This window comes from Somniosus microcephalus, unplaced genomic scaffold, assembly GCF_052327205.1.
Source record: "Somniosus microcephalus isolate GS21.2 unplaced genomic scaffold, FLI_Smic_1.0 scaffold7, whole genome shotgun sequence".
Taxonomy (NCBI): domain Eukaryota; kingdom Metazoa; phylum Chordata; class Chondrichthyes; order Squaliformes; family Somniosidae; genus Somniosus; species Somniosus microcephalus.
In genome coordinates, this window is record NW_028225194.1 from 2,372,369 (window position 1) to 2,386,299 (window position 13,931).

Consider the following 13,931-nt stretch of genomic DNA (forward strand, 5'->3'; position numbering starts at 1 on the left):
TGCATTGGTAATAATCTTCCAAAACTCCCTGGACTCTGAGCAAAGGTCCCGGCAGACTGGAAAACTGCTAATGCAACACCCTTATTTAAAAAGGGCAGTAGACAGAAGGCTGGAAACTATAGACCGGTTAGCCTTAACATCTGTGGTAGGTAAAATTTTGGAGTCCATTATTAAGGAGACAGTAACAGGACATTTGGATAATCATAATTTAATAAGACAAAGTCAGCATGGTTTTATGAAGGGGAAGTCATGTTTGACAAATTTGCTGGAGTTCTTTGAGGAAGTAACATATAGGGTGGAAAAAGGTGAACCAGTGGACGTAGTGTATTTAGAATCCGCAGGGGTCAGTGCTGGGTCCCCAACTCTTTACAATCTATATTAATGATTTGGAGGAGGGGACCGAGTGTAACACATCAAAGTTTGCAGATGATACTACGATGGGAGGGAAAGTAGTGAGTGAGGAGGACATAAAAAACCTGCAAGGGGACATAGACAGGCTAAGTAAGTGGGCAGAGATTTGGCAGATGGAATACAATGCTGGAAAGTGTGAGGTTATGCACTTTGGCAGGAAAAATCGTAGAGCAAGTTATTATCTTAATGACAAGAAACTGGAAAGTACTGAAGTACAAAGGGATCTGGGGGTCCTGGTGCACGAAACTCAAAAGGTTAGTATGCAGGTGCAGCAAGTGATTAAGAAGGCCAATGGAATGTTGGCTTTCATTGCTAGGGGGATAGAATATAAAAATAGGGAGGTATTGCTTCAGTTGTACAAGGTATTGGTGAGACCGCACCTGGAATACTGCATACAGTTTTGGTGTCCGTACTTAAGAAAAGACACATTTGCTCTCGAGTCAGTACAAAGAAGGTTCACTCGGTTAATCCCGGGGATGAGGGGATGGACATATGAGGAGAGGCTGAGTAGATTGGGACTCTACTCATTGGAGTTCAGAAGAATGAGAGGCGATCTTATTGAAACATATAAGATTATGAAGGGGTTGGATCGGGTGGATGCAGGGAGGATGTTCCAGATGATGGGTGAAACTAGAACTAGGGGGCATAGTCTTAGAATAAGGGGCTGCTCTTTCAAAACTGAGATGAGGAGGAACTACTTCACTCAGAGGGTGGTAGGTCCATGGAATATGCTGCTCCAAAAAGCTGTCGAAGCTACATCATTACATAAATTTAAAACAGAAATAGACAGTTTCCTAGAAGAAAAGGGAATTAAGGGTTACGGGGAGCAGGCAGGAATTTGGACACGAGTCTAGGTTCGGATCGGTCATGGCCCTGTGGGTAGCGGAGCGGGCCCAGGGGCCGTGTAGCCTGATCCTGCTCCTGTTTCGTGTGTCTAATTCTGTTAGATTCAGGAGATAGTCCTGTCATAGTGGATTGGCGGTTAGGATCAGATCAGCCATGATCTTATTGAATGGCGGAGCAGGATCGAGGGGCCGATTGGCCTACTCCTGCTCCTATTTCTTATGTTCTTATGTTCTTATTATGTTCATACGTCAACCCCCTCATCTCTGGAATCAACCGAGTGAACCTTTTCTGAACTGCCTCGAAAGCAAGTATATCTTTTCTTAAATATGAAAACCAAAACTGCATGCAGTATTCCAGGTGTGGCCTCACCAGTACCCTGTATAACTGCAGCAAGACTTCCCTGTTTTTATACTCCATCCCCCTCGCAATAAAAGCCAAGATTCCATTGGCCTTCCTGATCACCTGCTGCAGCTGCATACTAACTTTTTGTGTTTCATGCACCAGGACCCCCAGATCCCTTTGTACTGTAGCACTTTGCAGTTTCTCTCCATTTCGATAATAACTTGCTCTTTGATTTTTTCTGCCAAAGTGCATAACCTCACACTTTCCAACATTATATTGCATCTGCCAAATCTCTGCCCACTCACTTAGCCTGTCTATGTCCTTTTGCAGGTTTTTTAAGTCCTCCTCATTCACTGCTTTCCCTCCCATCTTTGTATTGTCAGCAAACTTGGATATGTTGCACTCGGTCCCTTCCTCCAAATCGTTAATATAGATTGTAAAGAGTTGGGGTCCCAGCACTGACTCCTGTGGAAAACCACTAGTTACTGATTGCCAGCCCGAGACCGAACCATTTATCCCAACTCTTTGGCTATCTAACAGAAAACAATCTTCCACCCATGCCAGTATGTTACCCCCAATCCCGTGATTTCTTATCTTGATCAGTAATATTTTGTGTGGAACCTTGTCAAATGCCTTTTGGAAGTCCAAATACACTACATCCACTGGTTCCCCTTTATCCACCCTGTATGTTACATCCTCAAAGAATTCGAGCAAATTTGTCAAACATGACTTCCCCTTCATAAAACCATGCTGACTCTGTCCTATTAAATTATGTTTATCCAAATGCTCTGTTACTGTTTCCTTAATAATGGACTCCAACATTTTGCCAACCACAGATGTTAGGCTAACTGGTCTATAGTTTCCAGCTTTTTGTCTACTTCCCTTCTTAAATAAGGGTGTTACATTAGCAGTTTTCCAATCTGCCGGGACCTTTCCTGAGTCCAGGGAGTTCTGGAAAATAATCACCAATGCATCCACAATCCCTACCGCCACTTCTCTCAAGACCCTAGGATGTAGGCCATCAGCTCCGGGGGATTTATCCGCCTTAAGTCCCATTATTTTACTGAGTACCATCTCCTTAGTGATTTTAATCGTCTTTAACTCCTCCCCCCCCCCATTGCCCCCTGTGCAGCACGGGTTAGATACAGAGTAAAGCTTCCTCTGCACTGTCCCATCAAACACTCCCAGGGCAGGTACAGCATGGGTTAGATACAGAGTAAAGCTCCCTCGACACTGTCCCATCAAACACTCCCAGGGCAGGTACAGCACGGGTTAGATACAGAGTAAAGCTCCCTCTACACTGTCCCATCAAACACTCCCAGGGCAGGTACAGCATGGGTTAGATACAGAGTAAAGCTTCCTCTACACTGTCCCATCAAACACTCCCAGGGCAGGTACAGCACGGGTTAGATACAGAGTAAAGCTCCCTCTACACTGTCCCATCAAACACTCCCAGGGCAGGTACAGCACAGGTTAGATACAGAGTGGCAGCCGTGGCTCAGGCGGCAGCACTCTCTCCTCTGAGTCAGAAGGTTGTGGGTTGAAGTCCCACTCCAGAGACTGGAGTCTAAAACTCTGTGCTGCCCCTCCAGTGCAGTGCTGAGGGAGTAAAGCCCAGTGCAGAGTAAAGTTCCCTCTGCACTGCTCCACTAACAGGCCTGAGCCCCAAACTCAGAAGAGCGCCCTCTGCTGCATTCCACTTGGCTCAGCAGCGGGAGAAGCAGGCGGCGGAAGTCACGCCCCTCGGACACTCCGATTGGTTGGAGGACCCGCCGCCACCTCAGTCCTCCGAGCTCCGCCCGCTCTCTCCCTATTGGTCGGAGCTCCCGTCAGTCACCTCCGTGGAGTTGATGACGTGCCCCAGGCCGGCTCCCTGCAGAAGACAAGGGGCTGCGGCCGCTCAATCCGCTCGGTGCCGGGAGGGTGCGGTTTGTATATTTTTTTATTTATCTCCCCGCCCGCGCTTCTCTCCGCTATTAAAAAAAACCCTGATAAAACTCACTTTCCGCCGGTGATCCGGACTCTCACGATTGCCCGGGCCTTCCCCAGAATGCGAGGCCCTGCGCAGGCGCGTTGCGGCTCATCCTCGGGAGCGAGGCCCGGCGGCGCATGCGGAGGAGGGGGAGGGGGCGGGGCCTGTTCAGAGGGTGAGGATGATTGACAGGGGCCCAGGGGGTGTGCTGAGCATGCGCGGTGCGGGCCGGGCGCCTGTGGACCAGGAGAGGGCGGGGCCATGGGGCGCATGCACGGGGTCAGCTGCAACTTTAGAGTCACAAAGGGACCGACTGCCCTGGTAGACCCATCGTTTCAGCCTGTTCTTGCCCTACGGAACTTATCTCTTCCTATCTTGACTCTATCTTTTCTCCCCTTGTCCAGTCTCTTCCCACCTACATCCGCGACTCTTCGGACGCCCTCCGCCACTTTAACAGTTTCCAGTTTCCTGGCCCCAACCGCTTCCTTTTCACCATGGACGTACAATCCCTCTACACCTCCATCCCCCACCCGGATGGCCTGAGGGCACTCCGCTTCTTCCTCGAACAGAGGCCCGACCAGTCCCCATCCACCACGACCCTCCTCCGCCTGGCTGAACTTGTTCTCACATTGAACAACTTCTCCTTTAACTCCACTCATTTCCTCCAAATCAAAGGTGTTGCCATGGGTACCCGCATGGGTCCTAGCTATGCCTGCCTTTTCGTGGGCTATGTGGAACAATCTTTGTTCCAGTCCTACTCGGGTCCCCTCCCTCACCTCTTTTTCCGATACATTGATGACTGTATCGGTGCCGTTTCCTGCTCTCGCCCCGAACTTGACAATTTCATTCACTTTGCCTCCAATTTCCACCCTTCCCTCACCTTCACATGGTCCATCTCTGACTCTTCCCTTCCCTTCCTCGACTTCTCCGTCTCCATCTCTGGGGATAGGTTATCGACCAATATTTACTACAAGCCCACTGACTCCCACAGCTACCTGGACTACACTTCCTCCCACCCCGCTTCCTGTAAGGACTCTATTCCATTCTCCCAGTTTCTCCGCCTCCGCCGTATCTGCTCCGACGATGCCACCTTCCACACCAGTGCTTCAGACATGTCTTCCTTTTTCCGCAACCGAGGATTCCCCTCTACCGTGGTTGACACTGCCCTCGACCATGTCAGTTCTATCTCCCACACCTCTGCCCTCACCCCTGCCCCTCCCTCCCGGAACCACGATAGGGTTCCCCTTGTCCTCACCTTTCACCCCACCAGCCTCCACATTCAACGGATCATCCTCCGGCATTTCCGCTACCTCCAAAGTGATCCCACCACCAAACGTATCTTCCCCTCCCCTCCCCTTTCAGCATTCCGCAGGGACCGCTCTCTCCGAGACACCCTAGTCCACTCCTCTATCACCCCAAACAGCCCTTCCCCTTCGCCTGGCACCTTCCCGTGCAAGCGGAGGAGATGTAACACCTGCCCCTATACCTCCCCCCTCCCCACTGTCCAGGGCCCCAAACACCCCTTCCAGGTGAAACAGCGATTTACCTGTACTTCTCGCAATCTAGTATACTGTATTCGCTGCTCACGATGCAGTCTCCTCTACATTGGGGAGACCAAACGCAGATTGGGTGACCGCTTTGCGGAACACCTCCGTTCAGTCCGTAAGGGTGACCCCGAGCTTCCGGTCGCCTGTCATTTCAATTCACCGCTCCATTCCCACTCGGACCTCACCGTCCTTGGCCTCTTGTACTGTTCCACGGAAGCTCAACGTAAACTCGAGGAACAGCACCTCATCTTCCGATTAGGCACTCTGCAGCCTTCCGGTCTCAATATCGAGTTCAACAATTTCAGATCATAACCTCGGCCCACATTTCATTTTCACTTATATTTTTCCACTCCTTTCCTTTCCCCCCCCCTTTCCTTTTGTTTCTCTCTCACACCTGGCAGCTATCTTTTGCCCTGCCAGTACACTTTACACCTAATCACAGCCTATTACCATCTCGTCTAGCTTCTAATCTCTTTTACTTCTTTTGGTTCTTTTATTCTTTTGTCCGATCGCAGCCCTGCCTTCGATCTAGTTCCTTTTCTCTCCAGTTTTGAAGAAGGGTCAAACCCGAAACGTCAACTCAAATTTCTCTCCACGGATGTTGCCTGACTTGCTGAGTTTTTCCAGCATTTTCTGTTGTTATTTCTTCAAATCTCTCCCCTCCTCTTCTAATTTCCTGTAAAATCAGTTTATAAAAGTCATCAGTGAAAGTACATAGAAGATAGGACCCGGGCCCAGGGCCAGATTGACGGGAGATTCCGACCAATAGGGAGCGAGCGGGGCGGGGCTGGAGGAGCGAGCCGGCGGCGGGTCCTCCAACCAATCGGGGAGCCCGAGGGGCGGGACTTGCGCCGGCTGATTGGGACAGAGGAGGCTGACGGGAGATTTAATTTAAATGAATTTAATTTCCCGCCTGCTGCAACCGCCCACCCTGCAACGTCACGACGTCGCCGGCGTGCACTGACTGACACTGAGCTCTCCACCAATGAGCGAGGGGAGGCGGAGCCTGGAGGCCCGACCGAGGGGCTTTGGTCCTCCAACCAATCGCGGCGAAGGAGGAGGCGGGACCTGGGATCGGCCCGCCGCCATTTTGTAAAGCGGCCTGGTCAGAATCTGTGATCCTGGGAAAGTTTATTTTTAATGTTCCTTTCCCATTTTACAGCTCAAACTAATTTTATTTTACAGAAGATACTTGTTTTAAACATAGAAGCATTGAAGATAGGAGCAGGAGTAGGCCATTCGGCCCTTCGAGCCTGCTCCGCCATTCAATGCGATCATGGCTGATCATAAAAAAAGCAGTTTGTTTTTAAATTGATGAAACAGAAACAAGAAACCCTGTGGAGCAAATGTGAGTAAAAATATTTTTTCTCCTTGAATTACTTTTTTAAATATTAATTTTCTGCGTTTTTAATTATTAATTTCAAGCACTTTATTAAGAGAAATATGGGAGTGGTGGGGGTTCCCTTAAAGGGACAGGCACTCTCTTTTTCTATGAGATTTTCATTAAAGGGACCGCGTCCCGGTGGATGACCGATTTTAAAGGGACAGCGTTTCCCTTTTTACTAATGTATATGTAAGAGACTGACATTTAAAGTAGGGCAAATCCCCTGCTGCCATGAGTGCTTAGCGAGAAATCAGGTGCTGTTTGCACTCGCCCCCTCCCAATTTTCTACCAAGGGACAGAAAGCAGAGAGTAGTGGTGAACAGTTTCTTTTCAGACTGGAGGGAGGTTAAACAGTGATGTTCCCCAGGGATCGGTTTAGGACCAGTTTTCCCTCTTTTTTTTGAGGTGCGTGGCCCCTTTAACGGGCTGCACAGCCCATTCAAATTTCCGCGCATGCGCGTTTATTCCATTTATAGGGCGGTGAGCCGGCTGCGCGGGACCTCCAGACCACTGCATGGCCACGCAACTTAACGTGAACATTGATTCGGACCACTGCTTTATTGATAATATATTAATGACCTGGACTTGGGGATCCAGGGCAAAATTTCAAAATTTACAGATGACACGAAACTCGGAAATGTAGCAAACAATGAGGATAGTAACAGACTTCAGGAGGATGTAGCCAGACTGGTGAAATGGGCAGAAACGTGGCAGATTAAATTTAATGTAGAGAAGTGTGAAGTGATTCATTTTGGTAGGAAGAATGAGGAGAGGCAATATAAACTAAATGGTCCAGTTTTAAATAGGGTGCAGGAACAGAGAGGCCTCTGGGTGTATGTACACAAATCTTAGAAGGTGGCAGGACAAGTTGAGAAGGCTGTTAAAAAAGCATACAGGATCCTTGACTTTATTAATAGAGGAATAGAGTATAACAGCAAGGAAGTTATGCTAAGCCTTTATAAAACACTGGCTAGGCTTCCGCTGGGCACCACACTTTAGGAAGGATGTCAAGGCCTTAGAGAGGGTGCAGAAGAAATTTACGAGAATGGGACCAGGGATGAGGGACTTGAGTTACGTGGAGAGACGGGAGAAGCTGGGGTTGTTCTCCTTAAGCAAAGAAGATTAAGAGGAGATTTGATAGAGTTGTTCAAAATCAGGATGGATTTTGAGAGAGTAAATAAGGAGAAACCGTTTCCAATGGCTGAAGGGACAGAAACCAGATTTAAGGCGATTGGCAAAAGAACCGGAGGTGACATGAGGAAACAGATTTTTACACCAAGTTGTTGTGATTTGGAATGCGCTGCCTGAAAGGGCGGTGGAAGCAGATTCAGTATTGTAATTCAAAAGAGATTGAGGTAAATACTTGAAGGGAAAACATTTACAAGGCTTTGGGGAAAGAGCAGGGGGAGTGGGATTAATTGGATCGCTCTTTCAAAGAGCCGGCACAGGCACGATGGGCCGAATGGCCTCCTTCTGTGCTGTATCATTCTATGATGCTATTCTACACAGACACACACATACATACAGTCACACAGACACACAGACACAGATACTCACAAAAATACAGTCACACACTCACATTTTTTCTGCATGAACATTTATTATTAATTTCAAAGACTTTACGAAAAAGGTGGGAGTGGTGGGCGGAGGGCTCTTAAAGGGACAGGGACTCTCCTTTTCAATGTGATTTTCATTAAAGGGACCGAGTCCCTCCTTGCCTGTGGAGGACCAATTTTAAAAGGACAGCGTCTCGAAATCAGGTGCTGTCTGCGTGTGAACCACCTCCTCCCAATTTCCTGCCAAGCGATCCCTGCGGGCACCACTCCACTCTAGGAGTGGCTCCTAGAATCATACAGCACAGAAGGAGGCCATTCAGCCCATCGTGCCTGTGCCGGCTCTTTGAAAGAGCTCTCCATTTAGTCCCACTCCCCTGCTCTTTCCCCATAGCCCTGAAAATTTTTCCCCTTGAAGTATTTATCCAATTCCCCAGTGAACGTTATTATTGACTCTGCTTCCACCGCCCTTTCAGGCAGCGCATTCCAGATCACAACAACTCGCTGCGTCAATAAAATTCTCCTCACCTCGCCTCTGGTTCTTTTGTCAATGACCTTAAATCTGTGTCCTCTGGTTACCGACCCTCCTGCCACTGGAAACAGTTTCTCCTTATAAGCTACAGCTATACAAAGCGCTGGTTAGACCACAGGGAGTCATAACGGCACAGAAGGAGGCCATTCGGCCCATCGAGTCCGTGCCGGCTCTCTGTATACAATCCAGTCAGTCCCACTCCCCCGCTCTATCTCCGTAGCCCTGCAAGTTTATTTCCCTCAAGTGCCTATCCAGTCTCCCCTTGAAAACATTGAGTGTCTCCGCTTCCACCACTTCTGTCGGCAGTGAGTTCCAGGTCCTCACCACTCGCTGCGTAAAATTTTTTTTCCTCACATCCCCCCTGTATCTCTTGCCCAAAACCTTAAATCTGTGTCCCCTAGTCCTTGTCCCATCAACTAGTGGGAACAGCCTTTCCCCGTCTAGCCTATCCAAACCCGCCATAATCTTGTACACCTCTATCAAATCAGCCCTCAACCTCCTTTGCTCTAATAAAAACAAATCCAGCTTCTCCAACCTGTCCTTGTAGCTAAGATCCCCCATCCCAAGAACCATTCTGGTAAATCTCCTCTGCACCCTCTCAAGGGCCTTCACATCCTTCCTAAAGTGTGGTGACCAGAACTGGACGCAATACTCCAGTTGTGGCCTAACCAGCGCTTCATAAAGGTTCAGCATAACTTCTCTACTTTTGTACTCAATACCTCTATTTATGAAGCCCAAGATCCCATATGCTTTGTTAACCACTCTCTCAATATGTCCCGCCACCTTCAGGGACCTACGCACTGTAACTCCCAGGAACTCCCTGGAGCACTGTGTACAGTTCTGGGCACCGCACCTCAGAAAGGATATACTGGCCTTGGAAGGAGTGCAGCACAGATTCACCAGAATGTTACCCGGGCTCCAAGGGTTAGATTATGAGGAGAGATTACATAAACTAGGCTTGTGTTCTCTGGAATCTAGAAGGTTAGGGAGTGATTGAGGATTTTAGGATTTTGAAAGGAATTGGTAGAGTAGATAGAGAGAAACTTTTTCCGCCGGTGGGGGAGTCGAGGACAAGGGGACATCACCTTAAAATCAGAGCCAGGCCATTCAGGAGAGAAGTTGGGAAACACTTCTTCACACAAAGGGTGGTAGAAGTGTGGAACCCTCTCCCACAGGAAGCAGTCGGTGCCAGCTCAATTAATCATTTTAAATCCCAGAGCGATAGATTTTTGTTAGACAAGGGAGCAAAGGGATATGGAGTCAAGGCAGGTGGATGGAGTTAAGACACAGATCGGCCATGATCTCATTGAATGGCGGAACAGGCTGGAGGGGCTGAATGGCCTCCTCCTGTTCCCATGCTCCTATTTACTCTATCAAAACCCTTCCTGTTTTAAACACCTCTATTAAATCTCCGCTGCACCGTCTCTGCTCCAAGGAGAACAATCCCAGCTTCTCCAGTCTCTCCACATAACTGAAATCCTCTGTGTATTTGTCGTGGGGCAGCAGGCTATAGCAAACAGCTTTCTTAAGTGATGTGCCGAATAACGGTCTGAATTCAAGAGGTTAAAGCTTAAAACTCAAGGCTTTTATTAAGTAAGAACATAACATTGGGGCAGTAATTCCTCCCCAAACGTGTGAGTACGGAAGGGGTACTCACGCGTCTGGCCGGAGGAAATGCCGGTTTTCAGCATGCACAGCGCATGCGCTGAAAACCAGCATTTCCTCTCCTCTAACCCAAGAGGTGAAGAGGCTAGCGCGTGCGCTGCAGGGGGCAGCGCGTGCATCTTGGATTTCCTCTGTTTTGGGGGATTTGCGCATGTGTAAAGGCCTCCGGTCTTTACGCTTGTAAAAAGCACACGTAAGTATTTATTTTTACAGGTAAGTGGTGTTTTAGTGCAATTTAGAATATTTTTTCCAACAGGTTTATTATTTTAAAGAATCTACAATAAGGTAAGTTTAGTTTTAGACCCTTTTGATTAAAAAAAAAAAAATTTCAAAAAAAAATAATTATTGTTTGAATTATTTTTTTAACTTATTTATACTTAATTTAATGATTGGGATGTTTTTTAAAATGTTATTTAAAGTTTAAGTAGTGTTTTGGGGTGCAGTACTTTTCATGAGTTTGACAGTTCTTACACTCAAACTTATGAATGAAGTTTCCCCTCCCCTGATTGGCTGAAAAGTGCTCACCTGATCCCAGCCGGCACATCGCACTAACTACGCCGCTGGGTCAGGTTAGCACAGCGCGCCGACATCAGAACCGGGCCACTGACAGGAAATCCACTGCGGGCCAGGTTTCAGATGTCGGCGCGCAGGGTGAGTGCAGATTGGGGGCTTGCACGCGCGGCAAGCCCCCGACACCAGGTTCTGGGCCATAATATTAACACAGGGCAACCATCATTCATCACCGACCCAGCCCTTATGAGTAAAACCCAGCTCTGAAAAGTAAGACTCACACCAATCCGAAGGATTCAGAGGGGCAGGGCTAGGGAGGAGCATTAGTGGTTGCACCTGTAGAACATTCCAGACATTAATAAGTACAACAACAACAGCCAATACAAATGCCAGAACACAAATGCCAGAACACAGAATTATTTCATCACATTAAGAACATAAGAAATAGGAGCAGGAGCAGGCCATTCGGCCCTTCGAGCCTGCTCCGCCATTCAATAAGATCATGGCTGATCTTCTACCTCATCTCCACCTTCCCGCCCGATCCCCATATCCCTCGATTCCCCATGAGTCCAAAAATCTATCGATCTCAGCCTTGATTATACTCAATGACTGAGCCTCCACAGCCCTCTGGGGCAGAGAATTCCAAAGATTCACCACCCTCTGAGTGAAGACATTTCTCCTCATCTCAGTCCTAAATGGCCGACCCCTTATTCTGAGACTGTGACCCCTGGTTCTAGACTCCCCAGCCAGGGGAAACAGTCTCCCAGCATCTACCCTGTCGAGCCCTGTAAGAATTGTAGATGTTTTAATGACATCACCTCTCATTCTTCAAAATTCCTGGGAATATAGGCCCAGTCTCCTCAATCTCTCCTCACAGGACAATCCCCCCATCCCAGGAATCAGTCTGGTGAACCTTTGTTGCACTCCCTCTAAGGCAAGTATATCCTTCCTTAGGTAAGGAGACCAAAACTGTACACAATACTCCAGGTGTGGTCTCACCAAGGCCCTGTATAATTGCGGTAAGACTTTACTCTTATACTCCAATCCTTTTGTAATAAAGACTAACGTACCATTTGCTTTCCTAATTGCTTGCTGCACCTGCGTGTTAAGATGAGAAATGATAAAGGCAACAAGTCACTTGTGGGAGTGGTGTACAGGCCCCCTGACAGTAACCACACGGTAGGATGGAGTATAAAGGAAGAAATAATGGGAGCTTGTCAGAAAGGTATGGCAATAATCATGGGGGATTTTAATCTACATATAGACTGGAAAAATCAGATGGTTAAAGGTAGCCTAGATGAAGAGTTCATAGAATGTTTTCGGGATAGTTTCTTAGAACAGCACGTTCTGGAACCAACCAGAGAGCCGGCTATACTAGACCTGGTATTGTGCAATGAGATAGGATTAATTAATGACCTCATAGTGAAGGCGCCCCTAGGTAGCAGCGATCATAATATGATTGAATTTTACATTCAGTTTGAGGGAGAGAAGAGTGGGTCCAAGACTAGTATTTTAAACTTAAATAAGGGCAATTATGAGGGCATGAAAGCAGAGCTAGCTAAAGTGAACTGGCAAATTAGGTTAAGGGATAGGTCAATAGAGTTGCAGTGGCAGACATTTTAGGGGATATTTCAGAATACACAGAATAGATACATTCCAACGAGAAAGAAAAATTCCAAGGGGAGGACCCACCATCCGTGGTTAACTAAAGAAGTTAAAGATAGTATCAGACTTAAAGAAAAAGCATATAATTGTGCAAAGATGGGTGGCAGGTCAGAAGATTGGACAGAATATAAAAAACAGCAAAGAATGACTAAAAGATTAATAAGGAGAGAAAAATGAGAGTACCAGAGAAAGCTAGCTAGAAATATAAACACAGTTAGTAAGAGTTTCTATAGATATTTAAAAAAGAAAAGAGTTAACAAAGTGAGCATTGGTCCTATAGAAAGTGAGTCTGGGGAATTAATAATGGAAAATAAGGAGATGGCACTTGAATTGAACAGGTATTTTGCATCGGTCTTCACTATAGAGGATTCAAGTAACATCCCAGAAATAGCTGTAAATCAGGAAATGGAAGGGAGGGAGGAACTCAAGAAAATTACAATCACCAGGGAAGTGGTACTGAGCAAATTGTTGGAGCTGTGGGCTGACAAGTCCCCGGGGCCTGATGGACTTCATCCTAGGGTCTTAAAAGAAGTGGCTAGTGAGATAGTTGATGCGTTGGTTTTAATTTTCCAAAATTCCCTAGATTTGGGAAAGGTTCCATTAGATTGGAAAATAGTGAATGTAACTCCTTTATTCAAAAAGGGAGGGAGACAGAAAGCAGGAAACTACAGGCCAGTTAGCTTAACATCTGTCACAGGGAAGATGATAGAAGCTATTATTAAAAACGTTATAACAGGGCACTTGGAAAAGTTCAAGGTAATCAGGCAGAGTCAACATGGTTTTGTGAAAGGGAAATCATGTTTAACCAATTTATTGGAGTTCTTTGAGGAAGTAACATGTGCTGTGGATAAAGGGGAACTGGTGGATGTACTGTACTTAGATTTCCAGAAGGCATTTGATAAGGTGCCACATCAAAGGTTATTGCGGAAAATAAAAGCTCATGATGTAGGGAGTAACATGTTGGTATGGATAGAAGATTGGCTAGCTAATAGGAAACAGAAAGTAGGCATAAATGGGTCATTTTCTGGTTGGCAAGATGTAATGAGTGGTGTGCCACAGGGATCACTGCTGGGACCTCAACTTTTTACAATTTATATAAATGACTTGGATGAAGGGACCGAAGGCATGGTTGCTAAATTTGCTGATGACACAAAGATAGGTAGGAAAGTAAATTGTGAAGAGGACATAAGGAGGCTACAAAGGGATATAGATAAGTTAAGTGAGTGGGCAAAGAGCTGGCAAATGGAGCATAATGTGGGAAAATGTGAAGTTGTCCATTTTGGCAGGAAGAATAAAAAAGAAGCATATTATCTAAATGGTGAGAGATTGCAGAGCTCTGAGATGCAGAAGGATCTGGGTGTCCCAATGCGTGAATCGCAAAAGGTTAGTATTCAGGTACAACAAGTAATCAGGAAAGCTAATAGAATGTTATTGTTTATTGCGAGGGAAACAGAATACAAAAGTAGGGAGGTTATGCTTCAGTTCTACAGGGCATTGGTGAGAC